Here is a 12,140-nt window from a genome sequence, read left to right as displayed (position 1 = left end):
CCAGATCTTCTGCAAACTTACATAAAGTCAAATCCACAAATCTTCTTAACAATGCAATTAACTTCTAGACTGCTCTGTTTGAGGTTTTAGGCCTCAGTATTTTACATTCATGCTTTCTTTTTTGACCGATTAACAGGCGGGAAACATGACTTGCATGACAGGCGTACTTACTAGTGCAATTCAACGGAAGCCACTTACTTGTAGTTAAAGACTTTGCCAAAAACATGTAAATAAGCATAAATTGTAACAGTTCCAGTCACATCAACAAGTAATTACCATGCACAAATGACACTTAAAAAAAAACACCCAGAAAAGAAATCGTACTGAAACAGACCATGCTCACTAAAAGAAAGTGTTCCCATCAGACATGTATACTGTATATACACAGCAAAGTATACAAGAATATTTCTTAAACTGCCATATTATACATCATTATTTCTTCAGCCAAAGAATAGTTACTTTCTAGAGAAAAAGTCCTTAATGGTGTTAATTTTTTGTTTTGTCTGAACATAATACAATGCTCCCTCAACATTTAAAACATTCTTTAATTTGCTACCACCTGTGTTGTATACAGATATGTAGGTATGAATTTTGTTGAAGGTGTCTAGTGCTTTGGCAAATGTATGCGGGGTTTAAATTTCCTCTTAGTCTTTTCCCTTGCTTGCAATCTCCTGTGCGGCATTTGCACTGATTGTAGCAGCAGCATTGTCACACACCTGTTCTACACTCATTACGTCTCAAGTGATGAACTCGATGTCGTCTGTTGCATGTGCTTTAACATCTGTTGCCACGAGCTTCTCCCGATCTTCACAAGTTCTCTGCTGGTGGTATTGGTGTCACTCATGCCTGCTTTTGCCAGAGCCACACTTAGGAAAACAGTTTTGAACTGTGGTAGGCAAAACGTGGAACCATGCTGACACAGCTGTAGAATCTTTCATCTTCACTTCTTTCCCAGTGTCCAATATAAACACAGCTCTTTACACTATCTGCTTGTGGTAGTGTCCACAAAGAAGAGATAAATGGAGAAGGAATCACTGATCACTTTCCCAGTATTTGCTCTAATTACCATAAAGATGGGACATTAATGTGAAGATCCATACATATGTCATGCCCATCGTTTTGTGCAATACTGTTCCTTGAAAACTGCTTGATCGAGGAGTTAGGATTCATGGAGCTAAAATTTCTGGATGGTTGATGAGGCAAATCACGTCTTCAAGGAACAAATAATGCAGGATTTTTAATTAGGATGCTCACAGGACCACATAATTTGAACAAATAAACTGGAAAAACATATCTAGAAATGGATAATCAAGGCTTCACAATATATAATATTCTAGCTTTCATTATAAATAATACAAAGGTACTAACACCCTAATATTACAACATTACATTTACAGTGGAATTAACGGTCTAATTTCTACAGTGCATAAGCAAGGTCAATGTACATCAGCTCAATGCTCCACACCACCCAGCTATTTCTCAGCAACTATTACACTATACTTGATTTTATGGTAAAATAATAATTATTACATTTAGGATATGTTCATCGATCATTCACTCAAGTTTCATTGCAATCTGTCTGGTCCAACCCAAATAGTTCCCTTAAATGGACTACGATTTTATTTCCTGCCAATAGCAGTCTATGTTCGTGAAGTCTTCCTTGTCAAGAAGCTGATATATTTTGATGATAGCAAATTTTACTGCAAGGTATTCATGAATGAGTTCAAAAATAGGGCAATACATAAAGGCTTCATTAACTTGCAGCAGATGTCAGATGTATTACACAAGTTCCTACTCAAGACACCCAAATTATCACTGGATAAATAATTCACACAATCATAAGCAGGCCCGTATTTACGCATAGGCCACACGGGCCCAGGTCTAGGGCGGCAAATTTGTAAACCAACTGATGTACATTTCAAATTTAAACCAATTGACGTACATCTCAAACTTAGGAGCTCTCAAATCATCTGGCTATTATAAAAAAAAAAAATTCCTTACTATAGATTTTGAAAATGTGATTAGTGTGCTCTCTAGTATGAAAGCAACAAAATCATTTGCCTATGAAAATTCTGTGTTGTTGCAGTGATAAACTGGACTTGGAAGTTTGGTACCAATATTGTGGCACATTCTTTGTATATTTAGTAGGTTGGAAGATTTCTACCCTCATTTTGTGTCTTAACAACCTTTTAACCTTTAAATATTTTTATGTATCAACTTTTTATATTATAGATTACAGAATATCCATCTGAAGGCATGTACAAACAAAACCCCCACGGCGCAACAGCCCTGAAGGGCTTTGGCTTACCAAATGACCGTTGCTCAGCCTGAAGGCCTTGCAGATTACGAGGTGTCGTGTGGTCAGCTCTTCAACTGTAATTACGTAGGGTGAGCGAACCTCGAACCAGCCCTCAGAACCAGGTAAAAATCCCTGACCTGGCTGGGAATGGAACAGGAGGCCTCCGGATAAGAGGCAGGCACACTACTCCTACACCACAGGGCCATCATGTACAAACAATAGGGGCTGTAAAATATGCTCGGGTCTAGGAGTAAAAAATACTTCTATATGGGCATGATCATAAGCATCATTTGGAGTCTTGGTTACTTTATAATATTAATTTCCCAAGCACTTAACAAGATGCCAGCAAGTTATAGTATACTATATAAACACTTTTTATTCTATCTTTTATTCTTGACAATTAAAATATGAAATATTACTTTCCTACTACATTTTCGTTCATGTTAAACTTTTGGGATAGGATCTATGACACATGAGATTAAGAACACCACAATCATGGTACTCATGAGAGCACTGTGAAGTGATGGTATATTTTGGATCTTCAGCTTCAAAATTACACACAATATCAGTAACCTAACAGTAAAGTATGTAAGCAGTGCACGAAAAGGAAAGGAGAGGAAAATGCAATATTTAAGGGCATAATCGTGTAGCTATGAAAAAAAAAATCACTGTATATAAAGTAGTAATAGTGGATAATTGGTGAAGATGCAACAAATACATGCACATTTTATTGAATATTTGAAAAAGTTCTGAAACAAAAAAACAGAACCGTTTAACCCATAACGAGTATTAGCCCAGCAATTTCCCTCAAAATGAAATGCGTAAACCTTCAGAATGATCAACAGAAAATTTGAGCAATTTAAAAAATGGGTGATATATTAATTATCAGACGACTGCAATGATCTATTTTACACTGATATCTAGAATCATCAGTTCTCATTTTATATAACCTAAATTACAGAAATAATAACAGTGCACTGCGAGTATCATTGGTCCAATACCTAATATGTGAAGATCTTAAAGAGTTTCACACACATTACATTAAAAAACAACACTTTGTTTACATTTAAAGAATGAATATGAAGGTTATCAAAGTTATTGCTTTAATTTCAACCCACATGTAAACGACAGATTATTAATACAGAAATAAATGTAAAATGCAACTTAGAAATCCTAATTATGTGAAACTCACTGCAAAGTGTAATAACCTCATATATTAACTAATTGTTTATGTGGAAAAATGAAGTCAATAATATTGAAAAAGGGTTAACCTTCCACTTCACTATCAAAAATACCTTGGAACGGCTAGAAATTGATGTTCACCACACACCCAGTCATGAGGCAACTCTTTCTGACCAGCTCCAGTCGTGAGTCCTGCTCTGGAACAAGAATTGCCACAATAACAGTGTGACTGTTCAATTGTACAGTAAAAGATGCCTGGCAATCCAGTTCTAGTTTTATTAAAAGGTAGGATATTAGGTTAGGAAATGATTCATCACATACTGAGGGCTTAGGCGACCCTCCAGATTATATTACATTCAAGTATGTGATGAATCATTATTCTGGGAATTAACAGTGGAAGACCTGCTAATCACACTAGTTTGCTAGGTAACGTACATACTGGAGTAAACTGACCATATTTGCATAATGAAAACAGTGAATGAACCCATGGCTCATTAGAACTATTTCATAACAACACAGATTTCTTGAAAATTAGCATGGAAAAGTTTGTATCTGGAAAACAACTCAATGTATACACAAAAAATAATAATGAATATTATGAGAATTTCTAAGCATATGTATCACACCACAAGACTTACACTGTACTGTGTGTATAATTACGCAGCATGCAAAGAACTACTAGCATGTTTAAATGATGCATGTGTGTGCAGATGATTATGCTTCTTATTAAAGAAATTTTGGGGAAAATACTTCAATACAGTGTAGACTACACTGTTTGTACTGGCATTAAAATAATATGATATGTTCCCAACCTCTCTGTATCAAGTGATGTCTTCACAGACTGCATTTGAACACTGTCGAAATGGAGGAGTCCTGAGGGGTTTTCTTGAATACATTCCCCCTTTCATGGAGTCTACTCTGCACAGTTTCAGTATTTACAATAACTTCTGTGGTGTCTCGAAGCTCATGGCGCAGGTAGTAGTTGTGCGTGCAGGGTATCTATGTGCAGATATGCGAATATACCGGTCTTGAGCTGCTGCTCTTTTGAGTGGATGGGCTGCGCGATGTTGATCTGCTACTGAATGGATGTACTGGAATGTTTTCCACAATCTGGAGACAACATTTTGATTTATGTAAACAATGTTGCCAACTCCAACTTGTCTCATGTTCTGTTGCATCAAAGTGATGATTTTGATTTTTAACTCCTTTTGATGAACGTAGATACTCCTTGCCTCAGAGGTGAACATCATTACAAAAGCATATTGTGTGTTTTTGTGTCCAGAGTAATGACAACATGGTGTATATGTGCAATAATAAAGTATAGAGAGGGTGAAACCCAGTCAGAGCATAACCTACTCCTGTTGAAAAACACCAAGGGATCTGCTTGAGGCTCGTAACATCCCCATCCAATGGACAAATCCCCTATCAATAGCGTCAAATGCCCTCATTCCATATGAGCACTGCAGAGAAATTTGGAACTGAACCCAGACTTTTGGCACATAATTTAGTGATTAGGAATTTTATACCACCACTGCTCCTGGCATGAAATCTAGTATTCTGATGATGAAGAATTTTTTTCCACCAACAGGATTTGAACCGGCTAACCACACTGTCAGACTATAAAAACTTGATGCCTTAACGATCATGCCCGCAAGGCAGACTTGACCTAATTCTTTTCCAAATGATATTTTACAATAAATAGGTAATTTAAAAAAAAATTCTATCCGCGCTGACAATTTCAGCTGTTGAAATACTGCCCACTTGTCTATTCACTACTAATATATTATTTTAAGAGAATGATTTAAGTTTCCTACCATAGGAAATATGCAAAAACCAACTGCCATAACACAATCTTTAAAACAAGTCAAATATACACTGTACCAAAAAGAAAACTTACTCCTCTTCCTTCTGCTCTCTCAATAATTTTCTAAGCAGGTAAGGCACAGTTTACCTTTCAGTGTTTAACACTTTGAAGACGATGTCACTCCAAGTGGGGTGACGGACCCTCATACAAAATATAGTATGTCACCCCTCATGGGGTGACATGGTAGTGTGTCCAGGCCTATCAACTTCAGGCTGTCGCATGAAACTAGTGCTACCATTCGCTGTTGTATTGCATTGCTTGTTCATGTAAGGTGTTCATAGAGTGCAGTGCAGTGCCCATTCCTTTCTCAGCATGCTGTGCATTGCGCAACACAGTGGAATTTTTCTGCGGGGTGACATACGCAACCATCAGAATTCAATTATTAATGTCAAGGAAAATAATGTGGATTGGAGTTTATTATTGCTTTATTCTTACATACTGGTTGAGATTTAGCACTCATATGAAATTGTAAACCAGGGCTACGTGTAAATAACTACAATGTTACTGCAAACCTGAGAATGTTCCCCAGTAATTATCACTGGCTGGTGATTTGGTTGAATCATTGCCCGATGCAGCACCGGAATCTTTGCTAGTGTTCTCACTACACAAACTACTGTCGAATTCTGACTCGGAAAAGGTGGCATCACATTGCAAATCCTAAATGTCAACATCTCTTGATTCAACATTTGAACCCTCTTCAAGTTGTTGTTCTATCTCTCTATCGGTAATCATGGCTTACTCAACACAGAAACACATAACATGAATTAAATTCTTGTCACAAAACTCTAAATTACACGGAACTCGTTGAAAGGCGTGTAAATCAACAGCTCACAACACAGAGCACAGTGTTCCACAACAACAAAGGTAAAAAGGCTGTTATCACCCCTGTAGGGGTGACGTGCACTTTCTCTGTTGCATAGTCAACCAGATAACCATATGTCACACCAATGGGGGGGACACAAAAATAGTAACTTTGAACATGAATTATGTCTTTGACTATCATCTACGAACGAAATTACGAACATCCGTAGCCGACAACAACCTGAAAAATGCATATCGCATTTCAGCAGTTTACCACGAAAAAAGCAAATGTACATGTCGTCGCTAAAGTGTTAAAATTTCACATATTGCACTTTTAGTGATACTGATAAAGGCCATCTAATATGTTTTGTGAAGACCTTGCCTAACATATACATGGTGCTGCATCTAGTATCTTGGGAACAACAAAACTGGACAAACCATACATAAATAAACAAATATGGTGGAATAAAAAGATGCAGGCTGCAATAAAAGAGAAGCATGCCTACAAAATTCGGTGGGATAATGGCACTGATGGTGACCTCAAACAATATAGGAGGCTTAAGACTAACGCTAAAAAACTGTAGTTATTGATAAGGCTGGCTCATTTTAAGGATCTGTATGAGTGTTTGGATATGTAAGAAGGAGAAAGATGTATTTAGCAAATGGCTCAATCATGTCACTGCCTAAGCCACGATATTAACCATGTACAGTATATCGTGGATGAAGCGAACAACGTACTCCAGAAACCAAATACAATCCTGGAATGTTGCAACGGGCACTTTTCCAAGATCTGCAACGAAGAATTCCAACATCCTCCAATACACAGTGCAACACCAATCTCAGGACTTATGCCACTTATCACTTCTTTGGAAGGAGGTCATGCAGAGAATAAAACCTGGTAAGGCCATTGGGACCTGACGACATTCCAGCTGAAGCACTTAAGACAACAAGGTGCGGAGCTCATTGCAACCCTGTTCAACCAGTTTATCATAGAAGTGCTATCATCGTCCTGGTCAACAAGTATTACTGTGCTTCTATGGAAGGGCAAGGGTGATGTCGGTGATTGCACAAACCTTCAGTCCATTCACCTACTATGTCATGCCATGAAGCTCTTCAAACACAGCATAGATCAGCGCCTTTGGAGTATTGTGAACGTCACTCCAAACTAGTGTCGATTTCTGAAAGGATGTGGAACGATTGATTCCATTCATGCAGTTCGGTTGCTTATGGAAAGACACAGAGAAAAGGACAGCAGGCCACTCCATATTGCCTTCTTGGATCTGGAAAAGGCCTTTCACTGCATTGGCATGCATTTAGATTATACAGTGTCCCCAAGGAGTATGTCCATTGGATAAATTTGCTCTATCAAAGCTCTACCAGCGCCGTCCAATACCCTGCTGGAATTTCACCGTCATTCCCCATTTGGACTGCGTCCACCAGGGATCGGTTTCGTCATCGCTTCTATTCATTTTGTGTATGGACATAGTCACCTCCGATAATCAGTCACCAACTCCATGGTCATTCCTGTATGCTGATGATGTCCTACTGGCTGCTGAGGAGTGTCAACAGATTCAAGAGCAGGTTCAGGAGTGGAACGAAAGACTAACAGCACACGAACTTCGACTGAATATCAAGAAAACTGAGTACATGGAGTGTGATAAGCAGACGAATGGAACCATTCAGCAGATAGCCAAGATCTCAATAAAGTAGAACAGTTAAAGTTTCTTGGTTCTTTGGTCAACACTAAATGCAAACTACTTGTGTTCTCTGTGAACGTTGGATATCAATCCACCTGAAGCCCAAGCTTTACAATAGGACTGTTGTTCGCCCAGTTGTTCTGAATCCTGGCCAGAAACAGTCAAGCACGAACAAGCACTTTATGTCATGGAAATGGTTCGCTGGTCACTTGGCCTGACTCAGTTAGATGATGTCACCAACATAGAAATCTGGAAAATCACAAGAGTTGCCCTGATTGTAGACAAGATGCACAAGACCAACATTCGGTGGTATGACCACATAATGCGTAAAGACGGTACATCTATTGTACAGACAAAACTCTGCATAACGCCATCTGAAATAGGCCACGTGGTCGGCCCATGAAACGCTGGCTTGATCGCCTTCAAGAAGACGTGCACTATGTTCATCTTGTTCAGAATGATGCACTTAATAGAATCAAGTGGAGATTGGCTTGCAAAATAGCGGACCCTGCTCCAATGGGGAACAAATACTAAGATGATGATGATGATGATGATGAGTGATACTGAATACATTATACTTGAAATACCATTTTATGTACTTGACCATATTTAAGCTGAAAATCCATAATTTAATTTCATACATTCTAACCAACAAATATTATAAACACAAATCTCATTTGCATTTAATGATGGTATGTAATGTGTAATGTGTAAGTTATAGGCTGTTTCAATGAAGACCTGTAGTAGTAATGGAGCACTGAACTGTTCAGTCAATAAATCCCTGGCAACAGTAATTTTTTTTTTTAACAATCTGCTTTACATCACACCGACATACAAGCCTTATGGCGATGATGAGTTAGGAAAGGGCTAGGAGTGGGAAGGAAGCGACTGTGGCTTTAATTAAGGTACAGCCCCAGCATTTGCCTCGTGTAAAAATGCGAAGTCATGGAAAAACATCTTCAGGGCTGCTGACAGTGGGGTTCAAACCCACTATCTCCCAAATGCAACCCCATAGCTATGTGACCCAAACCACACAGCTTCTTGCTTGGTGCCAACAGTAAAGTGGCTATCAATAACTTCATTCACTACAGGGTCGACGGCTATGAATGAAAGTGCTTCTCTACACTGGATGATAGCCTCTATTGGGGAGAGACACCGAATTCCATAATGCAGTTTGTATTCTGCAGCTTAGAGACAGCTGCAAGAGGTATCAGTCTCCATGTTGTTAGAGGCTAAACTTTAAAGAAAATGACTGGAAATGTAGTGCAAAAAGAATGCTAGGGCATCATCTGTAAGTGTTACTGTTAGTGGGCAACCTCTATTAAATTCAACAAAATAGACCCTACTACAATGGGAACAGTCAACATCTTGGCAAATGAAACCGAAGAACTAGTCGAATTCATGAAGTACCATGTGGAAGGGAAGAGGAGAATAGAGGATGGAAATACGCTACTTTACAGTGGGAGACTGAAGGTCTGAAATGAAGTAGGTACAGAATAATACTTTTTTTTTGCTAGTTGCTTTATGTTGCACCGACACAGATAGGTCTTATGGCGACGATGGGACAGGAAAGGGCTAGGAGTGGTAAGGAAGCGGCTGTGGCCTTAATTAAGGCATAGCCCCAGCATTTGCCTGGTGTGAAAATGGGAAACCACGGAAAACCATCTTCAGGGCTGACAACAGTGGGGTTCGAACCTACTATCTCCCGAATACTGGCCGCACTTAAGCGACTGCAGCTATCGAGCTTGGTACAGAATAATACTAAAGAAGAATACATAGAAATATGTAGAAAAGGTAAACTAACAATGGCAGGATCATTATAATAACAGTTAAATTGGAAAAAAGGACAAAGGATTTGTGTAATGATGTGTAATGGCTTGCCAAGATGACTGTTACCCAGCCAGATGGCCTGCAGGTATTGGAGTGCCATGATGTCAATGTGACAGCATCTTCAGCTGTATTGCCTGGCTTTCATAATCATAATGAAAAGAATATCTGAGAAAGAAAATTGAAATTACGACCACAAGATGTTATTTTATTATAGTAGAAACCACTTCTTTTCAGTTTCGACTAAGTTAATCTATAAATGTTAGGTCCTTCAGTCTGTCAAAACTAATTTCAGATAAAATAAAATGTAGAAAATATTTGAAAAAGAAAACATTTAACAACACATTTTACCTGAAAAAGATACAATTTAATTAAAAATAGATTGACATGTTTTGTTCTTGAAAGAACACCATCAGATTCTATCAAATCACACTTTTAATTATTTTTTAAATTTTTTATGAATGAATAAATATTTTTAGTAGTTAACCATTTATGTTAACATTCTGTGTACAGTTTTTCTAATAATTGTTAAAATGTTATAAATTATATTAATAAAGTACTCCTTCATTTGCTTCCTTTGCGATTTAGTTTTATGCAGCCCACCGCTTTTACTACAATTCTGAAATACATTAGTCCCACTCCCTAAACTGGGGTAATATAATGAGATGTGTGTTTACGGGCTAGATCATAGCAGGAATCATGAGCGCCACAATTAACTCATTATGGGTACCTCGAATAAACCCGCAAAATAAGTACAGATACGAAGAACATGTACCATACAAGAGGAGGTGCACACACAGACCAGGAGCTGGTATTGTATAGGCTGGAAACTGTGCGCTGCATGTCAAGCCTTGCAATAGCTCTCTTGGAAGGGGCGCAGTGGAAGTTGTGATAGTGGGCGGTGCTCGAAGGTTTGAATTCCATGCAAGTATTTTTTAAATTTTGCTGCCAACTGCCTGGAATGTGGTAAGGTTGCATACTTGATAGCTTCCACAGACTAATTTGTTTATTTGGCCCAGTAATGGGCTGCATGTATCATGGCATAGGGTACTAAGCTGGACTGAACGAGGATGACGAGGTGATGGTCTGTGGCTAGGACACAGGCAACCAATGCATACCAGGCACAACGCCTGTATCAAGAACGCTATCCGGAAAGACGATAACCGACAGGCATGACATTTGGGAATGTGCAAAGACATCTGCGGGCTACTGCGTCCCTGCGAACAATGCGACCTGTTCGAGATCATCCCGTGATATCTGCTCATAATGAAGAGGTCGTGTTGGACGCTGTCCGGCATAACCCTTACACTAGCATACGGGCCAGTGCACAGGGGACGAACAACAACGGGGCGTCTGTTATGTGGAAATTGCACAACCAGCCCAGTTTCATCCATACCATCTGCACTTATATCAGGAGCTCCATGACGATTTCAAAGTACAGGTGGCATTCTGTCAATGGACCCTACAGCATAAGGACACTGATCCTGCCTTTTTAGCAACCATCTTGTCTACGGACGAAGCATAATTCCACAACAATGGAACCGTTAAATGACATATTATGCACTATTGGAGTGTGGATAATCCCCGTGGGGTACAACATGTAGTTTTTCAGGTACAGTGGAGCATGAACGTATAGTGTGGTGACCACCTCATTGGTCTCCAGGAACTTCTGATGGGAGAACACTATATGTGGTTTCTCCAAGATGACCTACGACCGTTCTTGTATACCACTCCTTGACCACTGTAGGATGTGGTCTGAACATCACGGAGCTCGACCACACTCAGCAGTGGTCATCCGGAACCATCTCCATGTGACATATCCTGATAAATGGACAGGAAGGGGAGAACCTGTCCCCTGGCTTGTCAGATTGCCCGATCTTATGCCCCTGGATTTTTTCTGTGAGACAATGTAAAACCACTGGTTTATGTACAAAAGCTGAGCAATCCTGGTCACCTTATACAGCTCATTATCAAGGCATGCCAATCCGCTATGCTAGAGATGATGCAATATGCCAGACGGTTCTTACAACATTGTGAGTAGCTCTGTATTGACCACGGAGGTCGTCAGTTTGAGCAAGTTCTGCATTAAAAGACGTAGGTAACTAAAATCCTCTCACATGTTTCCTAACCTCTTCAAATCGACCTCCATACCATACCAATGGCCCATTTCAGGGCCAAATAAACAAATCAGTCTGTGGAAATGATTAAATATGCAACCTTGCACCATCCCAGTCATCTGGCTGTAAAAAAAAAAGGCTTGCCTGGGATTTGAACCTTCGAGCACCGTCCACTATCACAACTTCCAACTTCTACCGCACCCCTGCCAAATGAGCTATTGCGAGGCTTGACATGCAGCGTGCAGTTTCCAGCCTATACAATACCTACTCCTGGTCTGTGTGTGCATCTCCTGCTGAAAACTACATATTCTTCATATCTGTGCAAGTTTTACAGGTTCATTCGGGGTACTCAA

At 39.3% G+C, this 12,140-nt stretch overlaps 1 protein-coding gene across 5 annotated transcripts in view; it reads right to left on the bottom strand.

The window, feature by feature from the left end:
* Positions 1-12,140, bottom strand: part of Prp4k (Pre-mRNA processing factor 4 kinase) — a 355,103-nt gene that overhangs the window by 69,161 nt on the left and 273,802 nt on the right. For all 5 annotated transcript variants that reach the window (XR_010859850.2, XR_010859849.2, XR_010859851.2 and 2 more), the window contains one exon: positions 3,595-3,678. The gene's annotated coding sequence lies outside the window, so the exon portion shown is untranslated. The remainder of the gene's footprint in view (positions 1-3,594; positions 3,679-12,140) is intronic.

This window comes from Anabrus simplex, chromosome 4 (assembly GCF_040414725.1).
Source record: "Anabrus simplex isolate iqAnaSimp1 chromosome 4, ASM4041472v1, whole genome shotgun sequence".
Lineage (NCBI taxonomy): Eukaryota > Metazoa > Arthropoda > Insecta > Orthoptera > Tettigoniidae > Anabrus > Anabrus simplex.
The sequence above is the reverse complement of the archived record's forward strand: the minus strand, read 5'-3'. Positions and strand labels throughout refer to the sequence as shown.